The sequence below is a fragment of the Grampus griseus genome (assembly GCF_964374135.1).
Source record: "Grampus griseus genome assembly, chromosome: 13".
NCBI lineage: Eukaryota > Metazoa > Chordata > Mammalia > Artiodactyla > Delphinidae > Grampus > Grampus griseus.
In genome coordinates, this window is record NC_139007.1 from 19,559,260 (window position 1) to 19,573,901 (window position 14,642).

Sequence of the window (14,642 nt, forward strand, 5' to 3'; positions counted from 1 at the left end):
TATTTTATCCTTTTGGTTTTCCTACATGTTGTCCACCTTGTAAATAGTCTATTTATTGAAGTTTTCTCTAATTATCCATATGTTTCCTGTTGGGACTGTCAATAATATTTACCTCTACAATCCTGTTCTAATGAACTAGGATTAAGTGCATTTAAAAGTACACATGGGGCTTCCTGGTGGCGCAGTGGTTGAGAGTCCTCATGCCGATGCAGGGGACATGGGTTCGTGCCCCGGTCCGGGAAGATCCCACATGCCGCGGAGCGGCTAGGCCTGTGAACCATGGCCGCTGAGCCTGCGCGTCCGGAGCCTGTGCTCCGCAACGGGAGAGGCCACAACAGTGAGAGGCCCGCGTACTGAAAAACAAAAAAAAAGTACACATGTAGGGACTTCCCTTGTGGTGCAGTGGTTAAGAATCCGCCTGCCAGTTCAGGGACACGGGTTCGATCCCTGGTCTGGGAAGATTCCCACATGCCACGAAGCAACGAAGCCCATGCACAACTACTGAGCCTGTGCTCTAGAACCCACGAGCCACAACTACTGAAGCCCGCGCGCCTAGAGCCCGTGCTCTGCAACAAGAGAAGCTACCGCCATTGAGAAGCCCGTGCAGTGCAACGAAGAGGAGCCACCAACTCACGACAACTAGGAAAAAGCCCGCATGCAGCAACGAAGACCCAACACAGCCAAAAATAAAAATTAATTAATTAATTTTTAAAAAAGTACACATGTACTCATATATGTGATAAAGATATGCTTATTTTGTCAACTTTGCCAAAGTGAATTAAGCTTTTGATTTCTGTATACCAGCCTGACCTTAACTACCCCTTTTACTTCAGCTTCTCACAAGCAAACTTTAGGCAGTATTAAATAAGATGTTTGGATCATTCTTAAGCATTGTTTAGAATGGCTGCAAGCAAATGATTGCCTAGAAACTGGCTGGGAATGCATATAATAATTGAATTCCATACCTTGTCAGTAAATTTTATACACTTGCTGTTGGTTAGTTATCATTTTATAATGTCTTGAGGGACATAATCCTAGAATCCTAAATCCTCAGAGTAAGGTTTGCAACCATTTCACCGTTTAGCTTTACAATACACAACCATGTGTTATTTTTAAACTCTGGTTTTAGAGAATTTCATAATTCTCTAAAAGACAAACAGCTAGATGACAAACAGCTATTGTAGATTTCTTAAAGGTATTTTAAGAGGATGAAATTGTGGCCAAAGTTCTGCATGTTATTAAATTCCTAACACACTGCAAAGTGTTGCCAGTTATTTTTATCATACAACAAATGTGATGACTGCCTATATTTTGTAAGTACTTCAGCTATTAAGTATCAAATGTCATGAGTGGTTCAGTAATTTCTTAAAAACAAAAATTAAAGTGGAGTTGGAAATGGGCTACAGTGTGTGGCTTCCTAGATGTACATTTTTACTTTGCTCTTGTCACACTGTACTTTCCTGTGATATTCTGGTTGGTCTATTTCAGGTGTATGGAGGAACCTGAAATGCATGTACTGTCCTTCAATGCCAGTGCATTGCAAGGCCATGGATCAGGAGACTTTAGCTCAGAAATGTTATTTAATAGCCGATCATAGACAGAATTTTCCCAACTCGTATTGTGTAGGTAATTAGACCTTGTCAACTTTGTGAAATGATTATACAATGAGGGTTTTGAAATGGAAAGAGTTTACTTCTGAGAGTTACTTATGTATAAGAATAGAAAATAAAATATAACCTTTTAAGAAAGACACACTGGAAATCAACTTTTTTAAAAAATTAATTAATTAATTAGTTTTTGGCTGCATTGGGTCTTCGTTGCTGCCCTCAGTCTTTCTTTAGTTGTGGACAGTGGTGGCTTATCTCGTTGCGGAGCATGGGCTCTAGGCACGTGGACTTCAGTAGTTGCAGCACGTGGGCTTCAGTAGTTGTGGCTCCCTGTCTCTAGAGCACAGGCTCAGTAGCTGTGGTGCTTGGGCTTAGTTACTCCGAGGCATGTGGGATCTTCCCGGACCAGGGATCCAACCTGTGTCCCCTGCATCGCCAGGTGGATTCCTAACCACCGTGCCATCAGGGAAGTCCCGGAAATCAACTTATTTGGAAAGGGTTTCATTACATTCAAAATTCATTAACCATGACAGACATTATGGACAGACCTTATGTACACACTGCATGCTCTGAACATAGACATCAAACAGCTATAATTTATACTTTCATGGCCATTAGAAAACCCTCATGAGTTAAAATAGACTAAAGGTATAACAACCAAATAAAGTGAGGGAACCTTGATAAATTCTGGTTGAAAAATATCAGTTAAAAGACATTTTTTGGACAACCGAGAAATTTGAATTTGGACTGGATATTATGTAGTATTGGGGTATTGTAATTTTCTTAAATGTGTGAATGCTATTGTTTATAGAGGAGAATCTCCTAATTCTTAGAATATACATATTGAAATATTTAGAGGCAAAGCTTCATGATGTCTATACCTTACTTTCATATGGTTTGGACAAATATTCACACACATACATTTCATGTATTTGCTTAGTTTCTATGGATAATGCATGGCAAATGGTTCAGCAGTACGTATGTGAGATACATACATCTGTGTATGTGTATGTGTGTGCACACACTGACATATATGTATGTATTTTTACCATATTCTCTCTCCCCCCAACATGCACATATGATAATATTATTAACAATTATTGACTCTAGTTGGTTCGTATAAGGTTATTCATTATCCTTTCAGTTTTTCTGTGTGTTTAAAAGAAGGGAGTGGGGAGGAAACCCTGGAAGGTGGGGAATCCTTGTGGTAGGTTACGGTAAAGACAGTTATTTTTCTCTCAATATCTATTTTCTCCTCCTTCCTCCATCTTCTTCCTTAGTAATAGAGCTCTGAATTTATTTGGGGTGGCAAGATGCCTTCCTACCTTCCTTTGAATCTGAGTGTGGCTACGTGATTAAGTTCTAGCCCATGAGATTTAAGTGGAGATTTTTAGGCAGGATTTTGGGGAAGACACCTTAAAATGGAGAGTGCTGACCTTTTCATCCTTCAGTCTTTCTTGCCCTTCTCTCTGCTGCTTGGAATGTGGACACAGTGACTAGACCTCCAGAAAACATCTAGGGCCATGAGATAACCTTGAAGGTGCAAGTCATACACCAGGATCATGCAGCAGAAAGATAGAAATGTGGGACTCTTAGTCTATTTAGGCTGCTACAACAAAATACCAGAGATTGGGTGGCTTATAAAGAACAAAACTCTTATTTCTTACTGTTCTGGAGGCTGGGAAGTCCAAGCACAGTGTGTCGACAGATTCAGTGTCTGGCGAGAGCCCACATCCTGGTTCATAGACAGCGTGTTTCCACCATGTCCTCACATGGCAGAAGGAGCAAGGGAGCTCTTTAGGACCTCTTTTATAAGGGCACTAACCCATTTGTGTTGGCTCTGCCCTCCTGACCTAATCACCTTCCAAAGCCCCTATCTCCTAATACTACCATATTGTGCATTAGGTTTCAACATACAAATTTTGGAGAGATAAAACTTTCAGATAGCAACTGTGTACCAACCCTGAACTGTTTAACTCTGGATTTCTACGTGTGAGAGAAATAGGCTCTATTTTATTTAAGATGCTCTTAATTAGAGGTTTCCCATATGCAACTAAGGGTAATCCTAACAGACACAAAGGGAAACAATACTAACAAGATAAAGATCTTCAACAGTTACTTATCATTCTGATGAGAATTAGGAAATGTGCTTGAGCAAATCTAAAATCTGGGAATCAGGGAAGCCATGTGGACACATGTCTTAGAGTATTTTATACGTTAAGAGCCAGTCTACTGATCCTTATTCAGGTAGAAAGAAGAAATGGGATAATGTCAGTGCAGATTCCACCGTATTTTTCTGTGTGTGTGTGTGTGTGTGTGTGTGTGTGTGTGTGTGTGTATTTATTTATTTATTTATGGCTGAGTTGGGTCTTTGTTGCTGTGCACGGGATTTCTCTAGTTGCGGTGAGTGGGGGCTACTCTTCGTTGCGGTGCACAGGCTTCTCATTGCAGTGGCTTCTCTTGTTGTGGAGCACGGACTCTAGGCGCGCAGGCTTCAGTAGTTGTGGCACACAGGCTTAGTTGCTCCGTGGCATGTGGGATCTTCCCAGACCAGGGCTTGAACCCGTGTCCCCTGCATTGGCAGGTGGATTCTTAACAACTACGCCACCCGGGAAGTCCCTCCACCGTATTTTTTAATAGTCAGATTTTTTGCCAGGTTTCAAGGCTCAAACTTGTTGAATTTAGTTGAGTCTGGCTCGTTATGCCCAGCAGAGAATCTTTCTAGGGCCTTGTTAGTATCCATTGGGGGCCACCTTGGTGAAGCACCGTGGGTTAGTTTCATTTCCTCTGACTCTTAGATTCTCAGTGCTGAGAAGAAGAAAGGGTCAAGTTAGCTTTTGGTAAAAGAGTAAGGTGGGAGGGGCTTCCCTGGTGGCGCAGTGGTTGAGAGTCCGCCTGCCGATGCAGGGGACATATCTGTGATCCCTTGACTGCTCTACTGCCTTCTCTCTTCAGTTTTAGAAAAGACAGAATGACCTCGCACAAAGTAACTGCTTATGATACACTTTTTTAAAACCAGCTTTAGATTTTTCCACTATTTGAAAAAGTTTTTAATTTTACATCCTTTAAATTTTTGCACTAGAACCTTAAGTATAGATATATCTTTTGCTTAGAAATATTTGCAATCACGTCTTTTCCTCTGTTTTACATGTCTTTAATATCCCCAAAGTAGATTCTCAAGTATTCACAGCTGAACTTATCTTACATGGATAAATGGATGTTGGCCTGGCATTCAGCAGGTATATGATATGATGGTTCATTGTATGCGTCAACTTGGGTGGAACATGGTGCCCAGATATTTGGTCATATATTATTCTGGGTGTTTCTGTGACAGTGTGTTTTGGATGAGATTAACATTTAAATTGATGAACTTTGTGTAAAGCTTGAACTACAACTCCTCTGGGTCTCCAGCCTGCTGCCCTACTTTGCAGATTTTGGACTTGCCAGCCTCTGTAATTCCTGCCAATGTTTTAAAATAAATCTTTCTTTCTCTATATAGATATCTAATTATATAGATAGATCTATATAGATCTAGATTTAGATCTAGGTCTAGATCTATATGCTATTGGTTCTGTTTCTATTGGAGAACCCTAATACATATGACTTATTTTGTTTCTTTTTGGCCATGCCACATGGTAAATTGAAGTATAGTTAATTTACAATGTTGTGTTAGTTTCAGGTGTACAGCACAGTGATTCAGTTATATGTATATATATTCTTTTTCAGATTCTTTTCTATTATAGGTTATTACAAGATATTGAGTATAGTTCCCTGTGCTATATAGTAGGTCCTTGTTGTCTATCTATTTTATATATAGTAGTGTGTATATGTTAATCCCAAACTCCTAATTTATCTCCTCACCCTTCCCTACCTTCTACCACTATCCCGTTTGGTAACCATAAGTTGTTTTCCATGTCTGTGAGTCTATTTCTGTTTTGTAAATAAGTTCATATGATATTTGTCTTTCTCTGTCTGACTTACTTCACTTAGTATGATAATCTCTAGGTCCATCCATGGTGCTGCAAATGGTATTATTTCATTCTTTTTTATGGCTGAGTAGCATTCCATTGTATAAATATACCATGTTTTCTTTTCTTTTTAAAAAATATTTATTTATATATTTGGTTGTGCCGGGTCTTAGTTGCTGCAGGTGGGCTTCTTAGTTGTGGCTTGTGGACTACTTAGTTGCAGCTTGTCGGCTCCTTAGTTGTGGCATGCAAACTCTTAGTTGTGGCATGCAAGTGGGATCTAGTTCCCTGACCAGGGATCGAACCCGGGCCTCCTGCATTGGGAGCGCAGAGTCTTAACCTCTGCGCCACCAGGGAAGTCCCTACCATGTTTTCTTTATCCATTCATTTCTTGATGGACACTTAGGTTGCTTCCATGTCTTGGCTATTGTAAATAATGCTGCAGTGAACATTGTGGTGCATGTATCTTTTCGATTTTGAGTTTTCTCTGTATATATACCCAGGTGTGGGATTGCAGGATTATGTGGTAACTCTACCTTTAGTTTTTTAAGGAACTTCCATACTGTTCTCCATAGTGTCTGCACCGATTTACATTCCCACCAACAGTATAGGAGGATTCCTTTTACTTATTTTAAGTCTTTATGTGTCCAACATATTATAGACAGAAAACTGTAGAAAACTAATATATACATTAATGAATTATTAAAAGTTGAACATCCTCATAACTCCCACTTAGGTCAAGATATAGAATTTTGCCAGCTACCCTAGATGCCTTATATGTGCCTCATCTTAATCACAAACCCATTTCTACCCCTCTAGATGTAACAACCATCATTAATTTTATGGAACCAGTTCTTTGTCTTTTTAATAAAATTTTTATCACCCATGTGTGCCTCCCTAAACATCATTGTTTAGTTCTTTCTTTTAAGTCTCTTTTAGTCTGTCTATCTGTATCTTTTCCCACATATTTTATTTGTTGAAGAAATTGAGTCATTTGACCTCTATAATTTCTTAGAGCATTGATTTTGTGGATTATATCCTCGTAGTATATTTTAACCTGTTCCTTGATCTTCCGTATTTTTAGTACATTGAATCTAGATTCAATAGGTACATAACGTCTGGTTGTCTCTTTCAGGAAGCAGACAGTGAAACAATGCCTAAATCCATTAATGCTTTAGGGATTATAAAATTGTGATCTCTAAATCTCCTTTTCACAAGAGGAATAATCCTAATTCTCAAGAATATTGGGGATGACGTAATTATAATATCACATAATTACTTGTTTATTTTATTCCACATTATACATGCAATATTCTTAGAAAAACAGCACCAACACTACCACCATTCATGTAGTTGCTGAAAAAAATTAATTTTGTGTATGCTCTCTTCATGTCTCTACGTTTAAAAAAATAGATGTATGGCACAGTAGTACTGTAACAACATTATAAATGCATATAACCATTATGTACTACATAGTCTCTTGTATTCCTCATCTAATCTTAGTTCTATATGTAAATAAATATTTGATGTTAACTGATAGTTCTTATGTCAATATTTCTCTAGTCATCATGTTATCTGAAGCTCATTCCCTAGTAGATTTGACAGGAAAGGCTCACGTGAACAATATTCTGTGAGTTTTTGTATGTTGAAAACAGTTCACTTGCAGCATTTAATTTTGAAAATCAGTTTGGCTGTATATAAATCTTGGTCATATTTTCTTTCCTGGAGTACTTTAAATAAGTTACTCTATTTTCCTTTGGCATAAAGCATTACTGTGGAAAAGTCTAATGACAATTTGAATTTCTTGCCCATTTAAGTGATTTTGTCCTTTGTCTCAATGACAAAAAATTCTTTTTTCTCTCTTTTCTTCAAAATCCAGTAATTTTATTCACATATTTCTTTTTTTCCCCAGCATTATTAAGGTATAATTGACATATAACATTGTGTAAGTTTAAGGTATACAAGGTGTTGATTTGATACATGTATTTGATTTTATGTATCACAAAATAATTACCACCATACCCTTTAGCTAATGCCTCCATTATGTCACATAATTACCATTTATTTTTTTGTGATGAGAACATTTAGGATCTACTCTCTTAGCAACTTTCAAGTATGCGATACAGTATTATTAACTATAATCACCATGCTTCACATTAGAACCCCAGAACTTATTCACGTTTTAACTGGAAATTTGTCCTGTTTGATTAACATCTTTCCTTTCCCCCAACCCCGGCCCCTGGTAACCAGCATTTTATTCTCTGTTTCTATTAGTTTGGCTTTTTTAGATTCCACGTATAAGCAATAGCATAATGTATGTGTCTTTCTTTGACTTATTTCACTTAACATAATGCCCTCAAGGTCCATCCATGTTGTCACAAATGACAGAATTTCCTTCTTTATAATAGCTGAATGATATTCCTGCTTATATATACCAAATCTTCTTTATCAATTTGTCTGTTGATGGATACGTAGATTGTTTCCATATCTTGGCTATGTAATTATTATGGATAATGCTGCAATGAACATGGGAGTGCACATATCTCTTTGAGGTCATGTTTTCATTTCCTTTGGATATATACCCAGAAGTATGTAAGTATTCTTGGTTCTTATGGTAGCTCTGTTTTTAATTTTTTGAGGAATCTCTGTACTGTTTTCCATAGTGGCTACACCAACTTACAATCCTGCCAGTAGAGCACAAGTGTTCCCTTTTCTCCACATTCTCACCAACACTTATTATAACTTGTCTTTTTGACCATAGCCATTCTAGAAAATGTGAAGTAATATCTCATTGTGGTTTTGATTTGCATTTTCCTGATGGTTAGTGATGTTGAGCACCTTTTCATGTATCTGTTGGTCATTTGTATGTCTTCTTTGGAAAAATGTCTATTTAGTTCCTCTGCCCATTTGTAAAATGGATTGTTGGGTTTTTTTGATGTTCAGTTGTTTGAGTTTTTTGTATATTTTGGATATTAACCCCTTATCAGATATATGATTTGCAGATTTTTCTCCCATTCGATAGGTTGCCTTTTTATTTTGTTGATGGTTTTCTGTGCTGTGCAGAAGCTTTTTGGTTTGATGTAGTCCCACTTGTTTGTTTTTGCTTTTGTTGTCTTTGCTTTTGGTGTCAAATCCAAAAAGTCATTGTCAAGACCAATGTCAAGGAGATTACCCCCTATGTTTTCTTTTAGGAGTTTGCTGTTTTAGGTCTTACATTCAAGTCTCTAATCCATTTTCAGTTGATTTCTGTGTACGGTATAAGAGAGGGGTCCAGTTTCATTCTTTCGCATGTGACTGTCCAGTTTTCCCAAGATCATTATTGAAGAAACTCTCTTTTCCTCATTGCATATTCTTGGCTCTCTTTTTTTACGTTTAAAAATATTAAATTTATTATAACTAGAATAAATTTGGTCCTCAGGTATTTGGCCACCTTATAGTTTCATTTAAGGAAGGGATTTTAAACTGAAAAATGCATTATAACTTGGTCAAATTACTTACACATTAAAAAAAAGAAATCTTCCAGAAAGGGAAACAAGAAAACCAGCCTTTCAGTTTCACATAATTAAAGAACAAGAGAAAACACATAAGCTATATCATAGTTACATTTACCAAACCAACCAAAGCTGGGGTGGGGTGGGGTGTTTCTCTTCTGATTATGTGTCACAATTAGCTGACCTTATATGTGTGTGTTCATTTCTGCACTCCATTATGTTCCATTGATCTATGTGTTTTATGCCAATACCATAGTGTTTGATTACTATAGCTTGGTAATATAGTTTGAAATCAGGAAGTGTGATGCCTCCAGCTTTGGCTATTCAGGGTCTTCTGGTTTCATACAAATTTTAGGATTTTTTTTCTATTTCTGTGAAAAATCCCAGTGGAATTTTTATATGGATTGAAATGAATCTGTAGATTTCCTTGGGTAGTATGGTCATTTTAACAATATTAATTCTTCCAATCCATGAGCATGGAATATCTTTCCATTTCTTTGTTTCTTTCATCAATGTCTTATAGTTTTCAGTGTACAGATCTTTTATCTCTTTGGTTAAATTTACTCATAAATATTTTGTTCTTTTTTATGCAATTGTACGTGAGAGTGTTTTCTTAATTTCTCCTTTTGATAGTTCATTGTTAGTGTATAGAAATGCAATTGATTTTAGAATATTGATTTTATACCCTGTAACTTTACTGAATTGTTGTATTAATCTGAACAGATTTTTGGTGGAGTATATATAATGTCATGTCATCTACAACAGATACAATTTTACTTCTTCCTTTCTGATTTGGATGCCTTTTATTTCTTTTTCTGGCCTAATTGCTCTGGCTAGGACTTCTAGTACTAAATAGCAGTGGTGAGGGTGGACATTCTCCTGTTTCTGATCCTAGAGGAGAAGCTTTCAGCTTTTCACTGTTGAGTGTGATGTTAGCTGTGTCACATATGACCTTTATTAGGTTGACATGTGTTCTCTCTATACCCAGTTTGTTGACAGAATTTTTTATCATGAACAGATACTGACTTTTGTCAAATGCTTTTTCTGCATCTATTGAGATAACCATCTTATTTTTATCCTTCATTTTGTTAACATGGCGTATCACATTGATTGATTTGTGAATTTTGAAACATCCCTGCATCCCTGGAGTAAATCCCACTTGTTCATGGTATATGATCTTTTCAATATAGCCCTGAATTTGGTTTTCTAATATTTTGTTGAAATATTTTGCCCTCAAGCTTATCAGGGATATTGGCCTGATATTTCTTATAGTGTCCTTGTTTGGCTTTGGTATCAGGGTTATGCTGGCCTCATAAAATGGGTTTGGAGATGTTCTCTCTTATTCTGCTTTTTGGAAGAATTTGAGAAGGATTGGTATTAATTCTTCTTTTAATGTTGTAGAATTCACCAGTGAAGACTTTGTTAGGTTATACTTGAGAGGTCCTTTTGCTGGTTAGTTTTGAGAGATCATATTGTCAAGACTGCTCCATCCCTTTCAGACCTTAATATGGACCCCTGATGTTAGAGTGTGCAAAACCCTTCCTAGTTTCAGCTGCTATTCTTAAATTGACCCTTTGAACGTTTCAGTGAACACCTGTTGGCTTTTTTTGGATTCTCAGGTCAATCGGCTGTCTTTTGCTTCTCTTTACTTTCCTCTGTTACTGATACCATGCAGCTCTTGTAGCTGTTGGTTTTTATGCCCACATACTCACATTTTGGGGTTTGTAAAGCTACCTTTAACCTAGTTTTGTTGTAGATGTTGTCTGTGTGCTGTTTATATTACTACTCTAATTGCTGTATTTGTTTTTATGGTGAAATTTGGGGAGATCCAAAAGCTATGTTGCTTCTGCTGCAATATTCCTAGAATCCTCTATGATTTGTATTAAAAAAATTAAAAGCCATGCCTACGGCTTCTACTGCCTACAATCACTGTATTGGTTTGTTAGGGCTGCCAGGCTTCTTGACTTATAGTTGGCTGTCTTCCCCCTTTGTCTTCACATCATCTTCTCCTTGTTCATGTCTTTGCCTAAATTTCCTTTTCTTACAAGAACACCAGTCATATTGGATTCAGGCCCACTCTAATGACCTCACTTTAACTTAATTACCTCTTTGAAGACCCTATTTCCAAATATGGTCACATTCTGAGGTACTGGGGATTAGGACCGCAACAGATGAATTAGGTGGTGTGGGGCGGTGATGGGGTAGGGGCGGGCAGAGAACACATGATTGAACTCATGTCAACCACGTATGTTCTGATGGCTCCAAAATCTTCTTTATTTTTTTAATAAACTTTAAAATTTTTTATTATATTTATTTATTTATTTTTGGCTGTGTTGGGTCTTCGTTGCTGCACGCAGGCTTTCTCTAGTTGCGGCGAGCAGGGGCTACTCTTTGTTGCGGTGCAAGGGCTTCTCATTGTGGTGGCTTCTCTTGTTGTGGAGCATGGGCTCCAGGCGCGCGGGCTTCAGTAGTTGCGGCACGTGGTCTCAGTAGTTGTGGCTTGCAGGCTCAGTAGTTGTGGTGCACGGGCTTAGTTGCTCCACGGCATGTGGGATCTTCCCAGACCAGGGATCGAACCCACGTCCCCTGCATGGGCAGGCAGATTCTTAACCACTGTGCTGCCAGGGAAGTCCCAAAATCTTCTATTTGTATCTCTTGACCAGTACCTCTCTGACAGGTCATTTTCCCACCATTTATATACTCTTGTTACTTAGCACACTTCACTGGATGAATAAATTACCTAGTAGCCAATAAATATGTGGCTCCACAACACTTGAAACATAACATGTCCCCAGTTGTATGCATTTTCTTTTCTTTAAACTTGTTACTCTCTTTGCATTCATTAACTTGGTAAGTGGCACCAATATAGTCACTTAGTTTCCCAGGTCAGAAATCAGGGGCTATTATAAGCTCTCTTCTCTTATGTGTCATCTCTATAGAGTCATGAAATTCTTTTGTTTCTGTTTCCTTAACTTTTTCTTATCTACCCCTTTTTTTCTCCACCTGTGATTGCTACTGTCTTAATTCAGGGACCCTCTCTATCGACCAGGATTACCTCCCTCCCTTAAATTAACACTGAATTTATTTATTTAGGAATCGGTAATACACTCACATGATGCCAGACTCAAAAGCTCTAGTGAAATGTCTGTTCCCACTCATCTCATCCACCCAGTACACCTCTCTGGAAGCAACTAAATGCTATCAGTTTCTAGTGTTTCCTTCCTGAGATATTTTATGCATATGTTGTTTTTTTTCATGTACTGCATGCATATTAAATGCATAAAATACTTTTGTTTGTCTTTTTTACTTAAGAGGTGAAATATACTGCATGTTGTTCTGCAAATTAATTTTTTGTAGTTTAATAACTTTTGGAAATCATTCTATATCAATACATAACATTTTTTAAATAGCTTTATTTCATTTCATGTGTGACTACTGAACATTTAGGTGCTATGAATAACCTTGTATATACCTTCTATATGTGTGCAAGTGGACTCATAGGATAAATTCCTCCAAGTGGAATTGCTGAGTCAAAAAGTATACAGATTTTTAGTGCTGACAGATGTTGTCAAATTGCCCTTCAATTTTTTTTCTGTAGTTCTTTTTACTCATCTATCTGCTTTGCATTCACCCTCTGTGATGCTGCCAGAGGCAATCTCTAAAATGAAACTCTAATCATGATACTTTGCTTCTTAAAACTCATCAGTGACTCCCAATTACTTATCAGAAAAATTCAAACTCCTTGGTATGAAGTATATAACCCTGCCTTGTGGGTATTTGCTCATTTGGCCGGGCTCACTTCTCCACATTTCCCCAGGTATACTTTATACTGTGGTTAAACTAGTTCATGTATCTCATACAATCTGTGCTTCATGCTTCTGTACAATACATGCTACTGCTTCTGCTTGGACTACCTGCTCATCCTTCAAGATTCAGTTTAGTGGTCTCCTACTCAAATGGAGTAGAACATGCCTTGGTTCCTGCTACCACAGTGCCAGGTACATATCTCTAAGATTGCCCTTTGTTGTTGGATAGCAATTACCTGTTCATATCTGTTCATATCTGTCTCTCCTAGCCTGTCAATTAAATAGCTATAGAGTTGATGCCACACAAAGAAAATATAAAAGGAATGCAGAATCCAGTCAGGCAATAAGAAGATGTGTTGAGTCCAATCAACCAGGAGGATTTATCAAGAACTGGCAAATTAATCTTAATCCCACTTTTTTATCAGACATACCTCAGGGGACCAACAGATTCCAGAAAGGATTTGAGGTGGCTACATAAACACACAGAGAAAATAAAAATAAAATAAATAATATATCAGAGGGAAAGAAGGAAAAATTAGGATGCAGTACTCAAAGCAAATCAGGGGAGATGTTAGTTAATACACAAGGTATTAGTTTGCAATGGTTGTCATAACAAAGTACCAGAGACTAGGTGGTTTAAACAACAGAAATTAATTTTCTCACAATTTTGGAGGCTAGAAATCTGAGATCAAGTGCTGGCAGGCTTGGTTTCTTCTGAGGCCTCTCCTTGCTTGTAGCTGGTTGTCTTCACATGTTCTTCCCCCTCTGTGTGTCTGTGTCTTAATCTCCTCTTCTTATAAGGACCAAGGCCAAGCATATTGGATTAGGGCCCACCCTGTTAGCCTCATTTTAATTTATCTCTTGAAAGATCCTATCTTGGGCTTCCCTGGTGGCGCAGTGGTTGAGAGTCCGCCTGCCAATGCAGGCGACGCGGGTTCGTGCCCTGGTCCGGGAAGATCCTGCGTGCTGCGGAGCGGCTGGGCCCGTGGGACGTGGCCTATGGGCCTGCGCGTTCGGAGCCTGTGCTCCGCAGCGGGAGAGGCCACAACAGTGAGAGGCCCGCGTACCGCAAAAAAAAAAAAAAGATCCTATCTCAAGTACATTAACATTTGGAGGTACTAGGGGTTAAGCCTTCACTGTACAGTTTTTTGGGAGACACAATTCAGCTCATAACACACAATAATCTATAGCATAAGATTCTGTCCAACTTCAGGAAGAGAGTCATATATTTCATTTAAAATTTCCTAAAAGCAAAAATACATAAAAAGCTGGGGGGGATAAGGTCACTTATAACCTTCACCATATCACCATTCATCTGAGCTAAGACCTAAATAATGACACTCTATCAGCCACAAGAAGATATAGGAGCGTATAATTCCAGACAGAAGGCCCAAAGGCCCAGAGATGGGAAAGAACTTGACTGGAGTGTAATGAAGGAGAGATGGGCCAGGTCATGTAAGTCCATTTAGAATTTGGTAAGGGGCTTAGATTTTTTTGTTGTTGTTGTTGTTGTACGTGGGCCTCTCACTGTTGTGGCCTCTCCCGCCGTGGAGCACAGGCTCTGGACGCGCAGGCCCAGCGGCCATGGCTCACGGGCCCAGCCGCCCTGCGGCACGCGGGATCCTCCTGGACTGGAGCACGAACCCGCATCCCCTGCATTGGCAGGCGGACTCCCAACCACTGCACCACCAGGGAAGCCCCAGGGGGCTTAGATTTTATTCTAGTTGCCATGGGAAGGCTCTGGAGGGTTATAAGCTGGGGGCAACATGA